This window comes from Gossypium hirsutum, chromosome A01, assembly GCF_007990345.1.
Source record: "Gossypium hirsutum isolate 1008001.06 chromosome A01, Gossypium_hirsutum_v2.1, whole genome shotgun sequence".
Lineage (NCBI taxonomy): Eukaryota > Viridiplantae > Streptophyta > Magnoliopsida > Malvales > Malvaceae > Gossypium > Gossypium hirsutum.
This window is the reverse complement of record NC_053424.1, coordinates 45,887,044-45,909,213: the sequence shown is the minus strand read 5'-3', so window position 1 is coordinate 45,909,213 and position 22,170 is coordinate 45,887,044. Positions and strand designations below refer to the sequence as shown.

At 39.8% G+C, this 22,170-nt stretch overlaps 1 non-coding gene across 1 annotated transcript; it reads left to right on the top strand.

Moving 5' to 3' along the window:
* The first annotated feature begins 902 nt into the window (after positions 1-902).
* LOC121206729 (small nucleolar RNA R71) lies at positions 903-1,009 on the top strand. The gene has a single exon (XR_005901902.1). It is a non-coding gene; the product is annotated as a small nucleolar RNA R71 (small nucleolar RNA).
* The last annotated feature ends 21,161 nt before the right edge of the window (positions 1,010-22,170 follow it).

The window sequence follows — 22,170 nt, the reverse complement described above, 5'->3', positions numbered from 1 at the left end:
ACGAAACTTTCACACATGCTTAACCACATATTGTAAACACAAAAAATGATATTTAAATATTTTTCTGACTCAGATTTGTGGTCCTAAAACCACTATTCTGACTAGGGTCTAAACCTGGCTATTACAGTATCACTTCTAAGTGTAATGGCTTTGTAATACTCCTTCCCTTGAGATCTTGAACTTTCAGTATCACTCAGCAATGCTCCTTGAGCTTAAATCATTGGCAATTTACCCCACTTGGTTTTCTAAAGCCCTTAAAGATGCAGCTTGACTCTGTATTACAGCATCATTCTTGGTCATGTATTCCTTCAATAAAGCTTCTATAGGTAAAGATGATGATGAAATTTGTTGAACATTTTGTCGTGGCATAGGTTGATTCTATTCAGGTGGTGCACTTGTGACATTCTGTCAAACAAAATTACTGGAATTTCCCACTCCTTGATTACTCCAACTGAAATTAGGATGTTGTTTCTATCCTGGACTGTACGTATTGGAATATGGGTTATTTTTCGATTGAAATTTCCCATGTAACATACTAAAGCTGGGTTCGATTGGCATTGACGAAAAACATGATCTTGCCCATAATAAACACATGTTAAATCTGTTGCTTTCATTTACTCACTACAGCTACTCTCTTCAATGTTTTAATTATATTAGTTAGGGATGATACCTGAGCTGTTAATGAAGTGATTGCATCAAGCTCCTGAGCTCCAGAAAATCTTCTGCCAATACCCACTCTTGTAGTTGGATATTGACAATCATTGTTAGCTATCCTTTCTAGAATCTCATATGCCTCATTATACGATTTATCCAGCAAAGTCTCATTGGTAGATGCATCAACAACCATTCTTGTATGTTCATTTAATCCATTGTAAAACATTTCCATCTACGTCCAGTGTTGAAAACCAAGCATCAGGCATTTTCTAATTAATTCCTTGGATCGCTCCCAATCTTCATATTATGTCTCATCTCCAGGTTACCAAAAAGATGTAATATCATTCCTTAATTTGTCATTCATTTTTGGAGGGTTGTATTGCAACAAAAACTTTGACAAAGTTCATTCCAAGATGTCACCATTCCTAACTGCAAAGCATTCAACCATGCTCTGGCACAATCTCACAATGAATAAGGAAATAGCTTGAGTCTTAGGGCATATTCAGGAACACCCTATTCCCTGAGTGAATCATAGACCACCAAAAAGAGTCTTAAATGTAATCATGGATCTTCAGTAGGTAATCCACTAAATTCTCCTATTGTTTGTATCGTTTGAAACACCACTAGATTCAACTCAAAATGCTGAGCTTGAATATGTGGCCTGACAATCCCTAGATTCAAATCATCCAAGATTGGCATACATGTTCTCTAATAGGTCTGTCTCTATCATCTATCACATGAGGAATATTAGTGTCCCTACCATTCAGATGTAATGGATCTTTTTTGCCCAGATCATTTCCAATCCTTACCATTTCTCGCAATTCCTTTCTCCTTCTTCTCAAATTTCTCTTAATTTTTGGGTGAAAATAATATTCTTTGTTCTTGAGAATACCTTTACTCATAAACTAGTAGCAAACCTAAAAAAGAATAAAAAACAACTAAGTAAGCTAAAACTAACAAAATTAAATAGATAATAACAACCAAATTTCACCAAATTGTCAACCCCCAACAACGGTGCCAAAAACTTGTCATGTATGAATATGTAATATGAATTTGCAAGTATACACATTGAATCAAGTAATAAAGTGAAACGTGAGATCATCTCCACAGGGATCGGAATAGGTAAAAAATAAGGTTGAGTTATTACTATAAACTATACTAACTAGCCTTATGGCAAAGTAAACAGAATAATTATTTGAAGTGAAATATTAATGTATGAAATATAAAAATCAAATAATGAATAAAATATTGTGGCAATTCTACGAGACAAAGTTGAGAGGACTAATGCTGTTGAATGGGAAGGTTGGAATTACTTGGATTATATCTTAAAAACATAATAATGTCAGGGCAAAATCTTGATCAAATTACTTTTTAGAGTATAACTACTGCATTCTAATTATTTCAAGAGCTAGAATTAAAGCTGTCATTCTAAGCCTTTGTATGTCTACAAGTCTCAAGAACAACACTTAACAATATTCTTCCTTACCATGTACATATCACAACTCTATGCCTAGAGTGCTACGAGTATTCACTCGTATCATTCGATTACGATCTAATTTATTTAACCTTTTCAGAATTAAATCAAGTCTAAGGATATGTCATGCATTCATCTATGTCTAGAGCTTGCATGCATATATTTAAAATAATCCAAACTGAATAGAACAATAGATCTACTCAAAATATCACCATGATCATTAAATATATCAAGATAGATCCAGTAATTCCAACCCAAATGAAATTAGCTCATGGGTTGGGATTTAAAATCCAAAATCAGAATAACATTCAACATCATCATTAACATTTTAGAAATCACATAAATTAATTAACAAAATAAAGGTAGAACTGCAGGAAGCTTTGGCCACTCCAGCTTTCACTTCAGCGCTGCTAAATCATGCAGGACCCAAGGCTGATTGCTCGTCCCTTTCTTTACCTCTTTGCTCTCCTCTTAGGTTGCTACCCTTTCACTTTTCTTTGGAATTTTTCACAAGTTTTTCTCCGTCTCCAAATCTCCCTCCAAATTCATCATCCCCTTTTTATTTTCTCTTTCTTCTTTCATAGGGTAGGTCCCTTTCTCTCAGTACACACTTTTCTCCCTCCTTTTCAAGTGGATTTATTTGGTACACGTCCAGCTGGCTGAGAGTAACAAGGACTGAGTGTTGCGTTAGCATTTTCCTAGAATTTCTATGGCATTTGTGTTGGCAATCCATCCAACCTTTTGTCATGGCAATATTTCACTTCCTTCATTCTCTTCCTCCTTTTTCTCCTCTTTTTCATCCTTCCTACACTTGCTGCATACAACAACCAATTCCCTTATTCCTAACAGTAAAAGTAACATGAAATGACATTTAAGGCATAATCCAAGTTTTATTATGCAATATTCTAAAAATAACCTAGAAATGCAAATATATGTACTTAAGTACAAGCATTTAATCAAGCTTAGAGGTTCAAAATATAACTCTTTTCAAAAGTTATCAATTACTTTCCATATGTAACACCTCTAAACCGTGCCCGACATCGGGACAAGGTACGATGCATTACCGGACTTAAACATGCACATACATGAGAAACTGGGCCATAAAATTTTAATCAATTGCAAAACACTCAAAGACAAGCATATTGTTCCTCATACGAGCCTACAAAGACCAAAACATAAATTGGGGTGGTCAGGGACTAAATTGATAACTTCAGAAAAGTTTGGGAAAATTTTTTTAATTCAGAGTCCCACGCCCGTGTGAGACGGAGGACACGCTCGTGGGTTCTCAACACTCCCTTGTCCTCCAGCCCTGTAACTCTCTGACTATGACGTTAGCACCAATTTAGGGTCACCCAGCCGCAGCACACACTCGTGTGGCCAGATTATGTGGTCAATTAAAAATAAATGAATTTTTCATAAATTGCTGTAGACTTCACATGACCAGAGCACACGCCTATGTGGATAGGCCGTGTCTCTCACAGGGCCAAGACACGCACCCGTGTCTTAGCACGTGTGTTTACTACTGGGCATACTGACTTGCAAAGTTTAGGTGCAGGGGACACATGGTCGGACCACACGCCCATAGGGCAGACCGTGTGTCACACACGGCCAAGACATATGCCCGTGTGTCTAACCGTGTGGATAATTTAGAGGCTATTTTCCAAGACATTTGTCACCCTTAATCATTCATACACTCAAGAATATTTCATAGCATGCAACATGACATATTTAGACACTCAATTTTTCAACACCATGGCACTTTCATATCTTCATAATGTCAACTTATTACACATTCAATTAGTCACTCCATTTTGTAAAATTCCACACCAACCTCATACACAACCAACTTTGTTACCATAATTTCAAATTATACATTCATGATTATAGTCATCTTAAGTCATTAAGTCATTCCTTATTTTCATGTACTTAATTCATGCCTCACCATTTATCCATCAAACAAACCACATAGCACATCATCAATGCATTAACACATGCATGCATGAACAATTAGGTTTACAACCCAGAAATCAAATATAAGCCCTCTCACATGGCCATTACAAAATGAATCTTCAACATCATAGGCCTTCACAATTTGGCCCAAAATAGCATGACACATATCAAAAAACAACCAAGTCCCCTAACATGCCATACTCAAAATATCAAATTCACTATACCCAATATTCTTTTGATAGTGTGATCGAATACTCCAACAGCTTCCGATCCCCGAGCGCTTGGTAGAACTACAAATGAGGGAAAATAAAAGGGGTAAGCATTAAAGCTTAGTAAGTCCACCTGCAAATAATATGCAGTGATAGTAAGCAATTATCATACAAAGGCATAATAACATAACCATAAAGATTATTCATCATTCAAGCCTTTTTGCATACTTATCTTATGTTCATATATATATACATATACATAAACTTTCTCACCACAAGTCATTCTTGATCAAGGCATTGCTCATGAGTTTAGCGTACATACCTGTACTCACTCGTAGTATATCACATAACCATACCTTCTTTAACATGCCTTGCTTGGGTCTTTCATCACTTTATCCATTGCATTACCCGTTGAACACTCGGAGTACTATTGGATAAGCAGAATAACTTGCACATAAGTGCCACATATACATACATAGCCAAGGCTACCTTATAACATGTAACGCTCGAAATGAAGCTACTCACGAGCCTGCTTATAAAAGCTATCGGTCAAGGTGTAACTACACGGGCTGCTCACACAAGCTGTCAAGTATCCGACCCACTCAAGGATTACCTAGCCACCGGTACGACACACAAGACCGTTGCCCGGAACCCAATTACATGTATCGCATCCATTGTGAACTCGGACCAACTTAACGAACTCGGATGCCACATACATATCACGAACCCAGACCAACTCAATGAGTTTAGATTTATTAATTCCTAGTAACATGTCACTTGTATCCTAAAATTATTCCTAAGGTTTAAATGGGATTCTTTCTCACAAGTTCATAAGATCTCCATCGTACTTGCTCGTAACGTCGAGGATAATGACCAATATCATTCATACTTACAAAGTTGCCATTAGGCATAACATACATAATGATAAAACATTTATCACATAATTTCAACACATCAAAATATATTACATTGTCACATTATTTACACATGTACTTACCTCAGTACAAAATGATGATAATCGAGCCTAATCGTCACATACTTTATTTTTTCCCCGATCAAGACCTGGATCATGTTTTTCTTAATCTATAATATCAAATTTAACTTGTTTATTAATCACAATTTTCAAATCAATCCATAATTCATGTTTTGGTGAAATTACCTTTTTACCCCAAACTTTTCACTTTTTTACAATTTAGTCCCTAGGCTCGTAAATGAAATGTATGCATTTTCTTGGTTACCCAAGCCTCGCCGAATTTCCCTTGTACTCATAACAAACCCATACTTTTCATCAAAATCAAATTTTTACTACTCATTTTACACTTTTTTCAATTTAGTCTTTTTTAGTGGTTTTCATAAAAATCATCTTGTAAAAGATGTTTATCACACACCAAACTTTGATATTCCTCCATAAATCATCAAAACACATGCATGTCAAACATGAGTAAATTTTTATACATAAACCCTACTTCAAAATAAAGGTTGAAATAGGTAAATCAAGCTACGAGGACTTTAAAAATGTAAAGAACATTAAAAATAAGGCTTGGGAGCACTTACAACCAAGCTTGAAAGTTGAACAAAACCCTAGCTATGGTGTCTTGAGAATTTCGGCCAAAGATGGAGAAGGTGAGCACATTTTTGCTTTGTTTTTCCCTTTTTTGTTCTTTTAATTACCAAATGACCAAAATGCCCTTAGGGTCTTTCTTTTAATTTTTTTTCCTATGCATGCCCCTTTTGTCTAAAATTTTAGAAAGTGGTCAAATTGCTAATTAGGACCTTTTAATTTGTAATCTAAAGCAATTTCATGCTAAAAGCTTCTAGAACACAAGTTTTGCATCTTATTCAATTTGGTCCCTACAGTTAAGTTGGGGTATTTTATGCATAGAATTTCTTCATGAACTTTCACATAAGCATGTATTCATATCAGAGACTTCACAAAAATCACAAAATAATTATTTCTATATCAGATTTACGGTCTCAAAACCACTGTTTCGACTAGGCCCTAATCCGGGATGTCACACCATATTTACTAAGGTAGCCTGAATTTTCCATAAGTGCTTCAATAAGTCACCAAGGCTTTAAGTAGGCAGGCTTCTCCACATATTCCACAAATCGGGGCAATTTAAGTGGGTCTAATGTGTAACCCCCAAAACCCGGCCTAAACATTATGGCGGAATCTTGGAAGTCACATTAAAACCATTAGAAAACATTTACTTGCAGAAGGTAGTTAGGTTTCAATTGTTTTTGCATAAACTCAAAAAAAATACAAATATTGAAAAATGATTTTGGGTAAAAACCTTTCGTATCAGACTTTCAAAAATACTTAGAAAATCAAAAATTTATAATCATGTTTAAAACCAAGTAAAATCATAAATAATTTAAATAAACTTAATAATTTGAAATATTTGAAATCTCGTCAAACATGTATGCATAGAAGTTTAAAATTGAAAAACAAATAAACAACCTAATAAAAATGTCCAATGCCCAAAGTCAAAAATAACATTCCACTAGTTTGTAAACTCATTAAAATCCATCCGAGAGTGTAACACCCCAAACTCGGCCTAGACATTATGACCGGATCTGATGCGCCACATCGAAGCGTTCAAAACATTCCATATTACTTAGTTGGAAAACTTAGTTGGTGTTGTAAAAGACACTTTTAAAAGTAGGTTAAAGTGAATGGAAGCTGTGCACCAGGTAGGAAACCAGGAAGAAGAGGAGGTGAGTCCGTCGGACTGCTTAAGTACCAAGCTCCCTTCGGATCCAATCCTAGACATGCACACCGCCATTGCCACACTCTAACATCTCGTATAATTTTGAGAAAAACCGTTTGGTTATGTCCATCTTAAGAAAATGATTAAGGTTGAAAACGTTTGCATAGCGGAAGTCTTACTTGTGTTCGTGTTATTTTGAAATCACTTAACGTTTTTGAAAACGCGTCCTAGAGCTAATCCATTTCGTTAATTATCATAGTTCAGTTTTATCATAATAGAGTTAAATAATAAAGAAACAACCCAAACCATAAAATAATTAGAGGTTTTATTACAAAAAAACCCAAAACCAGAGACGAAAAATATGGAAAATCTAGTTCACCAGAAGAAAACGAATTTGCAGAAAACGTGTGGGCCACACCGAATCCCGCCCAGCTCCAAGTCCACCAACTAGGGCTCACCTGCAAGGATGGAAGAAAATGGGGTGAGTTTGGGAAAACTCAGTGTATACAGAAACCCATCCAAAGCCCAAATCAGCTCGAGCCCATTGGGCCTAAGCCCCACTCAGATAACAGTACACAGTGGACCGAAGCCCTTTTTAGAATACAATAGCAAGGCCTTAGCCCTTTTTAACATAACAGTGTGGCCCATAGGCCCAGTTCAGTAACATAGGTAACAATAGTAGTAATGCATGCAAACCCATCTGGGGAGACTACTCAACCCACCAACCGCTACACTGCCCCGTACCAGCCCTACACTCCATATGGGGAATATCTCAACCCACCCAGCCCTACACTCCACAGTTGCAGCAACGCTGCTCAAATATCAGTAAGTTGAGGCAAAGCCTCCAGTACGTGGATGAACCACTTTCAATACTTCCTCCATCAATACCCCAATCCCATGCAACATATATTAATAAAGCATATCATGTACAATACAATATTAATCAATCATGCAGTTTAGCCAATTTAAACCTTAGGGGTATTTCGGTAATTATGGTATTTAGGGGTAATTTCGTACTTACGCAACTACACAAGTTATTTCAGTAATTTTTAGCCGTTTTATGAAATTTGATTCCACCATCTAACTAACATGCTACTTTGCCCATCTCTTACCCATATTGGTCCGTAAGCCCATTGGGCCCAGTTTTGGCCCATCGAGGCCCTCTTTTTCCGAAGTACGTTAAGACGTCACACAAACTTACTTACCACCTTGCGGTGCTAGATCTAACAATTACTCTATGTCTTTGAGAGCATTCGCATACTCACAAGCCCATGAAATGCCAGAATTTCGGCATTTCGGCTTTTGCCGAATTGAACTAAGAAAGGGTGTTCGGTACACACCTGATTCGCGACGACCGCTACTGAGATCTCTTCCGATGTCCTACAATTGATTAGCACAATTCTTATTTACAAACCGTAATCACTAAACCCAAAACTTGCTCAACCAAAGTCGAACCATGTTCCTAAAAAGCCTTTGAACCCTTACCTTTTTGCCAAAATCGATAGCTAGTTCCGAATCCGATTGCTCCAATGATTCACTCTTTTGATCCAACGCTTAAGAAGACTCTAATCACCGAAAGAAAACATCAGTTACAAACCCCTAAAGCCTTATGCTCAAATCGACAGCCTCCCTAATTTTTTAGGGATTTCGGCTTTTCCTAACATCGTAAAATAAGAACAGATCTGAGATGATAAGTACTTACCCCTTACTCCTACTTGATTTCTACGCAATCCGGTGCAGATTTATCCTTAGAACAATGGTAAAACCCGAATCTAGGGGTTGAAGAAGTTTCGGCTATAAGCCCCTAAACCAATGGTACTTTCAGCTTTTGGGTGGTGAAGGGGATGACGATATGAGGCTATGACCTTGAAGTAGAATTTTCGTCAGGTATCTAGGATTAAGAAAAGATAATCGTAGATTTAATAAAACAAAAGAACATAGAAGGACCTGGCTTTGAAGAAATCGGCACAAGCAGTGATCACAGGATTTCGGCTTTTGCGACTTCGGCAAAGGTGCTGATGAATAGCAGGTTTGATGGACGGCTTTGGAGAAGAAAGTAGAGAAAGAAGAACAGGATAGGTGAAAGTTTCGGCTAGGGAGGAAAAGAGAGAAAAAGAAAAACCCTTGTGGTGCCTGAGCAGAAGAAAACGGCACCTCACAAAGCCCTAGGTGCCGAAATATTAACCTAAACCCTCTGCCGAATTTTCCCTCTTCAATTCCCTAAATTCGGCCAACTCTCAGTCTCTCACCCAATCCCATAAATCTCTCCCCTTATCACTCCTTAATTCAAGCATTTAGTCTGATTCAAACTTTCCTTTAGCAGAATCCACTTGGACTCCAACACTTAAAAATAAATGCATCTATTTGTCAACACTGGGAATCGATCCCATGCCTTCCTCAATGCTCCACACGCCACCTCTTTAGGAGCCTAGTGGCGTCACCCTTTCCACTCTACTAAGGCTCTTTTTGTGATGCCATTTACCCATAACTCTATACAAGGGCCATCTAGCCAGAACCCTTAACTCCTAAGTCCAAAAATTCAAAAATTCAACCGGGTTTTGGTCAACACATGGGCCTTCTATAAGCCCATTTACCTACTCAAAACATTAATTTCACATCCAAATACAAAATTTTAAAATCTTTACAAAATATTGAAAACCGCGAATAAATCCGAAAATCAGGATGTTACAACTCTACCTTCCTTAAAGAAATTTCGACCTCAAAATTTTACCTTATTAAAACAGTTGAGGGTACTGTTGACGCATAGCCTCCTCAGTCTCCCAAGTAGCTTCTTCTTTGCCATGGTTTCTCCAAAGTACTTTCACTAGTGGAACTGATTTCCTTCTCAACACCTTGACGTCACAATCAAGTATTTGCATAGGTTCCTCTTCGAAAGTTAAATCTGACTGTACCTCAATTTCTGCAGCTGGTATGATATGAGTTGGGTCAGATCGATACCGCCTCAGCATGGATACATGAAAAACGTCGTGGATACGATGCAGTTCTGGTGGTAACTCTAGCTGATAAGCCACTGGTCCAACCCACTTAACAATTCGGTAAGGCCCAATAAACCGTGGGCTCAACTTACCCTTCTTACCAAATTTCAAAATTTTCTTCCAAGGGGAAACCATCAAGAAAACCATATCCCCAACAGTGAACTCAATCTCTTTGCGATTCAGATCTGCATACGACTTCTGTCTATCGGATGCCTCCTTTAACCGATCCCTTATCAGCCTAACCTTGCTTTCAGTGTCTGCCACCAATTCCGGTCCAAGCACTCGTCGTTCACCCAACTCTGTCCAACACGTCGGTGTACGACATCTTCGCCCATAAAGCGCTTCATATGGTGCCATCTGAATACTTGCTTGATAGCTGTTATTGTAAGCAAACCCCGCCAATGGTAAATAGTCCTCCCAACTTCCACGAAAATCAATGATACAACCTCTCAACATATCTTCCAGAACCTGAATAACCCTTTCTGACTGTCCATCTGTCTGTGGGTGAAAACCAGTGCTAAAATCCAATCGTGTACCCAACGCTTCCTGCAACTTTCGCCAAAATCGAGATGTAAACCTAGGGTCTCGATCAGAAATTATCGACACTGGCACCCCATGCAGTCGCACTACCTCCGCCACATATAACTTGGCCAACTTTTGCAGTGAGTAGTCGGTATGAACAGGTATGAAATGAGCAGATTTTGTTAACCTATCCACAACCACCCACACCGAATCTTTCTTGGTGGGTGACAAAGGTAACCCACTCACAAAGTCCATTGTTACTCTTTCCCACTTCCATAGCGGAATTTTCACAGGTTGCAGTAATCCCGAAGGCAATTGGTGCTCAGCCTTAACCTGCTGGCACGTCAGACATTTCCCAACAAATTTAGTCACCTCTCGTTTTAATCCGGGCCACCAGTACATCTCTCACAAGTCTTGATATAACTTATTCCCACCAGGATGCATGGCACAGAGTCCATCATGAGCCTCTTTTAGAATTAACTGCCTCAATTCAGGGTCCTTTGGAATACAAACCCTTCCATGAAAGCACAGAACTCCTTCACTGTTCAACCCAAAATCCTCGTTCTCACCACTCTTAACTTGCTGGAACCGAAGAGCTAATGAATCGTCCTTCAACTGTTTTTCCTTAATCTGCTCAGTCCAAGTAGGCCTTACTTGCAGTTCTGCCAACAAGCTTCCATCGTCGTATAGACTTAATCGTGCGAACAAGGCTCTCAAATCAGTAACAACCCTTTGACTCAACGCATTTGCCACCACATTAGCCTTTCCTGGGTGGTACTCTATCGAACAGTCGTAGTCTTTAAGCAACTCCACCCATCTTCATTGCCTAAGGTTCAACTCCTTCTGAGTCAACAAATACTTTAGGCTCTTATGATCTATGTATATGATGCACTTTTCCCCATATAAGTAGTGTCTCCAATTTTTTAACGCAAAAATCACCATTGCTAGCTCCAAATCATGCGTAGGGTAATTCACCTCATGAGCCTTAAGCTGTCGCGATGCATAAGCGACCACCTTGCCCTCTTGCATCAGTACACAACCTAACCCCACATGCGACGCATCGCTGTATACAGTAAAGTCCTTCCCAGACACCGGTTGAATCAACACTGGCGCTTCGGTCAATACCTTTTTCAACCGATCAAAAGCTTTTTTATGTTTTCTCGGTCCAGACAAATGGTACTCCTTTCCTTATGAGTTTTGTCAAGGGTGCCGCCATCACCGAGAAACCCTCCACAAACCTTCTGTAGTAACCTGCCAACCCTAGGAAACTCCGAATTTCCGATACTGACCTAGGTGGCTTCCATTCCAGAATTGCTTCAATTTTACGAGGATCCACCTTAATCCCCTCGGCAGAGACCACATGCCCTAGGAAGGTTACCTCCTTCAACCAGAATTCACACTTGCTGAATTTCGCATATAGCTCCTTTTCCCGTAACACTTGCAGCACAATACAGAGATGCTCATCATGCTTCGCCTCCGTTTCAGAGTATACCAGGATATCGTCGATAAAGACGACTACGAATCGATCCAAGTAAGGTTGGAATACTCGGTTCATCAGATCCATAAAAGCTGCAGGTGCGTTCGTCAACCCAAACGGCATGACCACAAACTCATAATGTCCATATCGAGTTCGAAATGCTGTCTTATGAATATCCCATTCTTTTACCCTTAGCTGATGGTAACCAGAACGAAGATCGATTTTAGAGAATATCGAAGCTCCCCTCAGTTGATCGAACAGATCGTCAATCCTTGGTAGTGGATACTTATTCTTAATCGTCAGTTTGTTCAACTGGCAATAATCGATGCACATGCGCATCGTTCCGTCCTTTTTCTTCACAAATAGGACCGGTGCTCCCAAAGGAGACACACTAGGCCTAATGAAGCCTCTATCTAACAACTCTTGAATTTGAGCCTTCAGTTCCACTAACTCCTTCGGTGCCATCCTATAGGGTGCAATAGATACTGGAGCTGTTCCAGGCAACAAATCGATTCCAAACTCAACTTCCCGATTCGGAGGTAATCCAGGAAGCTCTTCTGAAAAAACATCTCGGAATTCCCTAACAGTTCTGATGGTCTCCACAGTCAGATCCTCAGTTTCAGCTTGGCTTACCAAAGCCAGATATGCCTCGAACCCCTTGCGCATCAGTTTCTCAGCCCTCAACGCCGATACTACATTGGCTAAGTAATCCCTCCATTCTCCAATAATCATTACCTCTTCATCATTGACAGTCCTTAACACCATCCTCTTAGCTGCACAATCCAAAGTTGCCTTATGCTTGGTCAACCAATCCATCCCTAGTATCAAATCGAATTCTTCAAGCGGTAACTCCAAATCCCCACAGAAAACCCCGCTTTGAATCTCCAGAGGCACCTCCTTGAAGAGTTTCTCTACCTTAACCGAATGACCTAAAGGACTTATCACAGACACCCCACATACAGTCTCCTCGAAGTGCACACCCAGTGCCCCAGAAATGTTATATGCCACATATGAATGGGTTGATCCCACATCAATCAGAGCAGTATAAGGTACACCATAGATAAAAAATGTACCAGTTATGACATCAGGTGCGTCACCCTCCTCACGGCGACGAGCAGCATCCACCAAAGCTGGCTGACGAGCATCTACGTTACCAATACCCCTGTCGGGTGCCCCACGTCCACGGCCATTACCACCGCGACCTTGTCCACGACCTCTTGGCAGCGGCGGTCCATCCCTCACAGGTTGAGCCGGTCGCACAGCCCCTGGTTCGGCCACCTGAGCCTGAGTGGCCCTCCTAGGACAATCCTTAATCCTATGCTCCTTAGACCCACAACGAAGACAAGCCCCAGAATGCTTCCAGCACTCTCCTTGATGCATTCTGCCGCAATCCCCACAAGCTTGCGGTCTACCTGTGTTCACCAGAACTGCTCGAATCGGTTCCTCCATCCTAACTCTCTTAACATTTCGATTTGCAGCACCCGCTGGTCTAGCATCCCTCCTGAACCGATTTCGATCCTTATCACGATTCCTCCATTTGGTTTGCTTCACCTCCTCGGCTATCTTAGCCTTCTCTACCAGTGTAGCGAAATCTCGCTCTCTCTGCGGAGCTATGAGCACCCTTAACTCATCTCTGAGGCCATCTTCAAAACGAACGCTGCGCTCATATTCGGTGGAAACGATACCATTAGCGTACCGACTCAATCATAGAAACTCCGCCTCATATTCAGCAATGGTCTTATTTCCCTGAGTCAGATTCAAGAACTCCTTTCTGCGTGCGTCCACATAGCTAGCTCCAACATATTTTGCCTTAAAGGTCTGTTTAAACAGCTCCCATGTTACCCTCTCAACTGGGGTACCCTCTCTCACAATTATCCACCACTGATACGCTTCATCCCGTAGTAATGACACCGCCCCTTTCAACTTCTGTTCTACTGAGCAGTCCAGGTCATCCATGATCCGCTCTGTGGCTTCCAACCAGTACTCGGCCACATTTGGGGCCACTCCAGATACGCCCCTAAAAATCTCAGCTCCATTGGCCCGAAGTCGTTTAGAAATGGACCCTCTATTCATGGGCCCGATGTTAGTTCCGGCCACCCTTTCCAACACCTTCAACATGGCCTGAGACAAAGCGTCATCCCTTGCGGCCCGATCATACGGCCCATTTTCATTAACCGGTGGTGGACGTGCGTCGCCAGCTGGTATGTGTTCAGATGACGCAGATCCAGCTTGGGTGCTACTTCGGCCTCGACCACGGCCTCTTCCTCGAGTAACCCTTGTACTCATAACGATTTTATCTGTTTACGAATTTTATGACATTAGTTTACTGGTTCCACTGTTTATTACAGAATTTCTTATGATCAGATAGAGTTTCAGAGTTATTTTCGCGCAATCACAATTTAGCTACGGTCCCAGTTTTGTAGCCCTAATACTACCTTATCAATAGCACTATCTCTAAGGCTCAGTACTATCTACAGTATTATTTCCAGTCCAGTTCCATATAAATATTTAAAGCAGAAAAAGAACACTTACAGACTTGGTACCGGGGATTCAGTGTGCCACTTCTTCATCAGTCCATAAAAAAAACCCATGTTTTTGTTTACCGAAAGTAAAAAGATTTCATTTGAAAACACTTTTATTTTAAAACTATTGATTTAACCTCGTTCAATAGAAAAACTTTGAACATCTTTGAAAAACTTAAAAAAAAAAGATTTTCAGACCAGATCCACAGCCGAGTTGTTGCAACCTGGCTCTGATACCACTAAATGTAACACCCCAAACCCGGCCTAGACGTTATGACCGGATCTGATGCTCCACATTGAAGCGTTCAAAACATTCCATATTATTTAGTTGGAAAACTTAGTTGGTGTTGTAAAAGACACTTTTAAAAGTAGGTTAAAGTGAATGGAAGCTGTGCACCAGGTAGGAAACCAGGAAGAAGAGGAGGTGAGTCCGTCGGACTGCTTAAGTACCAAGCTCCCTTCGGATCCAATCCTAGACATGCACACCGCCATTGCCACACTCTAACATCTCGTATAATTTTGAGAAAAACCGTTTGGTTATGTCCATCTTAAGAAAATGATTAAGGTTGAAAACGTTTGCTTAGCGGAAGTCTTACTTGTGTTCGTGTTATTTTGAAATCACTTAACGTTTTTGAAAACGCGTCCTAGAGCTAATCCATTCCGTTAATTATCATAGTTCAGTTTTATCATAATAGAGTTAAATAATAAAGAAACAACCCAAACCATAAAATAATTAGCGGCCTTATTACAAAAAAACCCAAAACCAGAAACGAAAAATATGGAAAATCTAGTTCACCAGAAGAAAACGAATTTGCAGAAAACGTGTGGTAACTCCGAATCCCGCCCAGCTCCAAGTCCACCAACTAGGGCTCACCTGCAAGGATGGAAGAAAATGGGGTGAGTTTGGGAAAACTCAGTGTATACAGAAACCCATCCAAAGCCCAAATCAGCTCGAGCCCATTGGGCCTAAGCCCCACTCAGATAACAGTACACAGTGGAGCGAAGCCCGTTTTAGAATACAGTAGCAAGGCCTTAGCCCTTTTTAACATAACAGTGCGGCCCATAGGCCCAGTTCAGTAACATAGGTAACAATAGTAGTAATGCATGCAAACCCATCTGGGGAGACTACTCAACCCACCAACCGCTACACTGCCCCGTACCAGCCCTACACTCCATGTGGCGAATATCTCAACCCACTCAGCCCTACACTCCACTGTTGCAGCAATGCTGCTCAAATATCAGTAAGTTGAGGCAAAGCCTCTAGTACGTGGATGAACCACTTTCAATACTTCCTCCATCAATACCCCAATCCCATGCAACAGATATTAATAAAGCATATCATGTACAATACAGTATTAATCAATCATGCAGTTTAGCCAATTTAAACCCTAGGGGTATTTCGGTAATTATGCTCTTTAGGGGTAATTTCGTACTTACGCAACTACACAAGTTATTTCAGTAATTTTTAGCCGTTTTATGCAATTTGGTTCCACCATCTAACTAACATGCTACTTTGCCCATCTCTTACCCATATTGGTCCGTAAGCCCATTGGGCCCAGTTTTGGCCCATTGAGGCCCTCTTTTTTCGAAGTACGTTAAGACGTCACACAAACTTACTTACCACCTTGCGGTGCTAGATCTAACAATTACTCTACGTCTTTGAGAGCATTCGCATACTCACAAGCCCATGAAATGCCGGAATTTCGACATTTCGGCTTTTGCCGAATTGAACTAAGAAAGGGTGTTCGGTACACACCTGATTCGCGACGACCGCTACTGAGATCTCTTCCGATGTCCTACAATTGATTAGCACAATTCTTATTTACAAACCGTAATCACTAAACCCAAAACTTGCTCAACCAAAGTCGAACCATGTTCCTAAAAAGGCTTTGAACCCTTACCTTTTTGCCAAAATCGATAGCTAGTTCTGAATCCGATTGCTCCAATGATTCACGCTTTTGATCCAACGTTTAAGAAGACTCTAATCACCGAAACAAAGCATCAGTTACAAACCCCTAAAGCCTTATGCTCAAATCGACAGCCTCACTAATTTTTTAGGGATTTCAGCTTTTCCTAACATCGTAAAATAAGAACAGATCTGAGATGATAAGTACTTACCCCTTACTCCTACTTGATTTCCACGCAATCCGGTGCAGATTTATCCTTAGAACAATGGTAAAACCCGAATCCAGGGGTTGAAGAAGTTTCGGCTATAAGCCCCTAAACCAATGGTACTTTCGGCTTTTGGGTGGTGAAGGGGATGACGATATGAGGCTATGACCTTGAAGTAGAATTGCCGTCAGGTATCTAGGATTAAGAAAAGATAATCGTAGATTTAATAAAACAAAAGAACATAGAAGGACCTGGCTTTGAAGAAATTGGCACAAGCAGTGATCACAGGATTTCGGCTTTTGCGACTTCGGCAAAGGTGCTGATGAATAGCAGGTTTGATGGACGGCTTTGGAGAAGAAAGTAGAGAAAGAAGAACAGGATAGGTGAAAGTTTCGGCTAGGGAGGAAAAGGGAGAAAAAGAAAAACCCTTGTGGTGCCTGAGCAGAAGAAAACGGCACCTCACAAAGCCCTAGGTGCCGAAATATTAACCTAAACCCTCTGCCGAATTTTCCCTCTTCAATTCCCTAAATTCGGCCAACTCTCAGTCTCTCACCCAATCCCTTAAATCTCTCCTCTTATCACTCCTTAATTCAAGCATTTAGTCTGATTCAAACTTTCCTTTAGCAGAATCCACTTGGACTCCAACACTTACCCCTCCAGCACTTAAAAATAAATGCATCTATTAGTCAACACTGGGAATCGATCCCATGCCTTCCCCAATGCTCCGCACGCCACCTTTTTAGGAGCCTAGTGGCGTCACCCTTGCCACTCTACTAAGGCTCTTTTTGTGATGCCATTTACCCATAACTCTGTACAAGGGCCATCTAGCCAGAACCCCTAACTCCTAAGTCCAAAAATTCAAAAATTCAACCGGGTTTTGGTCAACACATGGGCCTTCTATAAGCCCATTTACCTACTCAAAACATTAATTTCACATCCAAATACAAAATTTTAAAATCTTTACAACTAATTGAAAACCGCGAATAAATCCGAAAATTAGGATGTTACAGAGAGGCTCCACCGAATGTCGAATCCAAGCCCTAAGTCGAGTATTACCTGAAAGGTTTTGTAACTAAGGGAGTGAGCTCTTAAAGCCCAGTATGAGTCTTTTAAAAAATAAACATCAATAAACATATAATTATCATACGAAATAATCAATTCTCTTTATGCTCATGATCATGGAAACACATTTTTTTATAAAATAATTATGCAGATTTATTTTAAAAAGATCCTACGCATCACTGCTACACTCCAAAATAGAGTTCGCTAGAACTCATAGTAGTGCAAACAAGCTGCTAGTATTGCAGATAAATTGCCAGTAATGTAGGCAAGCTACCAGTAATGTGGTCAAGCCACCAGTGATGTAGATAAACTTCCAATACTTCCTCCTTACACATCTCCCACCCATGCATGTGATATGGCCACAATAATCATATTTTCACTTTGTTATAGAATTTCACTTTTAGGCATATGGATTATGCTCATCCAATCGTTTAAATAGTATCACATAGGCATGTTTTAACATACAATTTACTGGTTATCTTGATGTATCAAAACATCACATTTTAACAGTCATATACTACATTTATGCCATAATGTGACATAATATGAGAATGAGAACAACCATGCATTTCAAATCAGTAATAAACATAACCACACAACATACTTTCACAAAATAGTTGGTTCAGAAACACTTACTTATATAGTCCGTTTTGATGGATTTAATCTCCCATTTTAGAATAATTAAAGTATTCGTATAAAACATATATCAAGAAATAATATTTTATTTAAGAATTTTTAATGATATATAAATAACTTGTATCAAGTTAGACCCACATCTGATAGAAGATCCGACGTGAAACTCTATTCTAAAGAGCATCTACACTTATATCTTAACTAATGGAATACCAACTCTTATAAATAACCATTCGTACGATGGTTTCATTCCCAAAACTAGAAGCTTTTCAGAATGGTGTCAATCGACCCTTCATTAAAAATAGAGTAAGATATGTTAATACACGAGGAAAAATACACTATAAGTCCTTACAAAAATTCAGCCAAAAGGAAAAGGTGAGGAAGAAATAGTGGTTTACATCCACTACCATACTTACTCTAAATTGATTGAATCGGAAGGGATGTTGGGTCACCAAGGTCTTGAGTTGATTTCTAAATCGGATCTAAAGCAATCGATCACTTAAAAAAGTGAGTCTAAAGTATAATAATATTAAAATATTTTAAGAACTTATTGAAAATAAAATAAATAAGGTTTTGTTTACTATAAAGAGTGGTAGAAAATGAAAAACGATGAAGAAAGGAGAAAGGATAAATAATCATCGATAGAGGTGTGATGGTGTGGCGACGGCGACAACGATGGCGGTCTGGCGAGGACCCAACGGAGGAGGGGAGAAGGGTGTTACGACAGTAGGGACAAGAAGTAGATAATGAAAAGGGAAAAAGAAATATAAAAGAAGAAGAATAAGAGAGAAAAAGGAAGTTATTTTTTATGGTGGTGCACAATGGTGATGGACACGGTGGTGAATGGTGGTGCTAGGGCGATGGTGGAGCAACAAAAAGGAGAGGAGCGATAGTAAAGGGAGATCTAGTGGTGGCTCAGTTAGCAAGGTGTGGTGGACGAAACGAGGAAAAAATAGTGCAAATATGGTTGATGGCTAAAACAAAAGAAGAGAAATGGAGAGAAATGGAGAAGCTAGAACGAGGGAGGACAATAGGGGAGGAGTGTAATGAAAATTTATTCAATAGGTTAATTGTGATTTTCTAGGTACAATGAATCAATTCATATGGCAAGGATGGCGATAAGGGCATGCTTAGGGGGAAAAGGAGAAAAAAGGGGATAATGCTTGAGTAAATAAGGCATTCTAACTTGAAAAGAAAGGAAAGAATCTTCCTCATGCATGGTAAGTGAGTTGGACAACAATGGAGGTGTTAACATGCTAAAGTTGGCAAAAAAAAGTAATAAAAAGGTTGTGAACATGGAGACTTGAACCTAGGACCACTAAGATATTTTTAAAGCTCAGAACCACTAAGTCATATTTATTCCTTGTTCACAAACTACAACATTTATTTTAAAAACATGGTGTGACCTTTGCTACGGTTTGAAAAAGTTCCACCACATAGAAAATAAGTGAGGGAATGTAACACCCCAAACCCTGCCAGACGTTATAGCCGAATCTGACATGTCACTTTGAAGTCTTTAAGAAAACCCAAGCCTCTTCCAATGCCCCTCTTAGTGTTTTAAAAGATGGTCTTTGCTAAAGTGAATGGAAGCTGAGCACTAGGTAGGTATCCGAAACAGAGGAGGTGAGCCATGAAGTTTGCTTAAATACCAGGCTCTCGATTGGATCTAATCCTAGACATGCTCACAACCATTGCCCCACTAGGTTTTGTATGAAAATCGAGTTGTAATTCATTAAAATAGTTGTTTTGATTAACTGATTGATTGTATCATTGCGTTATTTTGGAAACAAGTATTGTTTTGAAAACGCACCCTAAGTCTAGCCATTTTAGATTAATAACAGTAAAACATATAGTATAAAATAAAATTATCCCAGAAAAATAAAAAGGGCTTATTACAACCTAAAACCAAATAATAATAATAACTACGATAAAACTTGAAAAAAACCAGTTACTTATTGTAAAGTTCGAAAACGATCAGCACGGCCATTCTGAATCCCCTCCGGCTCCAAGTCTCCACATCCACGCTCACCTGCAAGGTTAAGGAAGGGGGTGAGTTTGGAAACTCAGTGTGCAACAAGCCCCTTTTAGAGCCCAAACTAATCTCAGCATACTGAGCCTAAGCCCAAGTTCAGTCTCAACATATACTGGGCTAAAGCCTTTCATAATTCATAACACTGGGCCGAAGCCTTTTCAAAATTCATATCACTGGGCCGAAGCCTTTACTATAAGCGGTATGGTCCATAGGCCCATTTCAATATCACATGTAATATTAATGAATGTATGCAAGCCAATTTGGGGAGACTACTCAACCCACCATCCGGTACTCTCCACCCGTACCAACCAAGCTCTCCATGTGGGGAATAACTCAACCCACCCAACCAAACTCTCCACTAGCAGCATAGCTGCTTTATCATAAATGGAGGCCTAGCCTCTTTCAATAACTGGGGCAAAGCCCTTTTTGGTAAACTGGGGCAAAACCCTTTTTGTACTTCCTCCATTTATACCAAACCTAACCCATGCATATAATGAGTATATCATGTGCATCTCATAACATATCATGTGCATATCATGTCATATCATGTATATCAAAATCTCATGCATCATATTCATAATTAAACCCTAGGGGTATAATGACCATTTTTACCTAGGGGCAAAACAGTCATTTTTCATATTTTAAGGGTAATTCTGTAAATTTTCCAAATATTACAGGTTTTCCACGTTCATTAACAATTATCAAATTCCAAGTGTTTAAACTATGATTTTAACGCGTTTTAACAAAATCGAGCTTTTGGGCCCAAAACCCCTAATGGGCCCTACGAATGCCAATTTAGCCCACTAAGCCCTCTTAACCCAAATTTTACAATAGTATTCACCGTGTTTACATGCAAATTTTTCCAATTTCCATTATCTATCAATTTTACCCAAATGGCCCGAAGCCCATTGGGCCCAGTTCCAGCCCCTTGAGGCCCAACTTACCAACGTGCACAAAATTTACGCTCTTACATGTTCCATTGATCCCAACACCGACCATGTCGTATATATCATATCTAAAACCACATGCAAAATCCCAAGTTTCCAAAATGTCAGATTTAAACATTTCGGCTTTTCAGCGAATATTAATCTAAGATCTTACGGGGGTTATTACACACCTACTTTGTGACGTTCGCTAACAAAGTCTCCCACGACAACCTTCACAGGGTTCGACGATTCGATTCAAGCTTATCCAAAACTGATACTCCAAGCCTTGCTACTCCTCCAAAGTTTTCTATTTTACTACACAAACCATACAGGTCAAAAGGAAAGGCCCCCATAAGGCCTATGCTTCAAATCGACAACCTCCCTAAACCATAAGGGGGTTTCGGCTTTTCTCGACATTTACCACTAAAACGGTTTGGAAAACGTATACTTACTAGATGAAGGGGTCGGTCACCACAAATAAGGAGAACAGAGAATATGCTGGTCTAAAAGCATACGGCACAACCAACCTTCAAAGATTTCGGTTCTTGTGACAATTCAGCAAGGGGGATGCAAAGAAAGGAAGTAGTAGATGAAAAGAAATGGAGTATTGGTTTGGTTTTGGTAATAAAAGAGAAAGAAACTGGATGAAGAGAGTGGTGTTTTTGGCTAGAGAGGAAAGGGGAAGAAAAGAATGACTCTATGGTGTTTAACAGAAGAAAATCGGCACAACTACAGCCCCTAATGCCTAAATACTAACCTCAAAATCCCCAAGCCGATTTTTCCTCCATAATCCTCACTTTTCGGCCAACTCTATGCCTCCCTTCAAATCCCTAAAATCTCTCCCCTTATCACTCCTTAATTCAAGCATTCAACCGATTCAAACTCTCTCC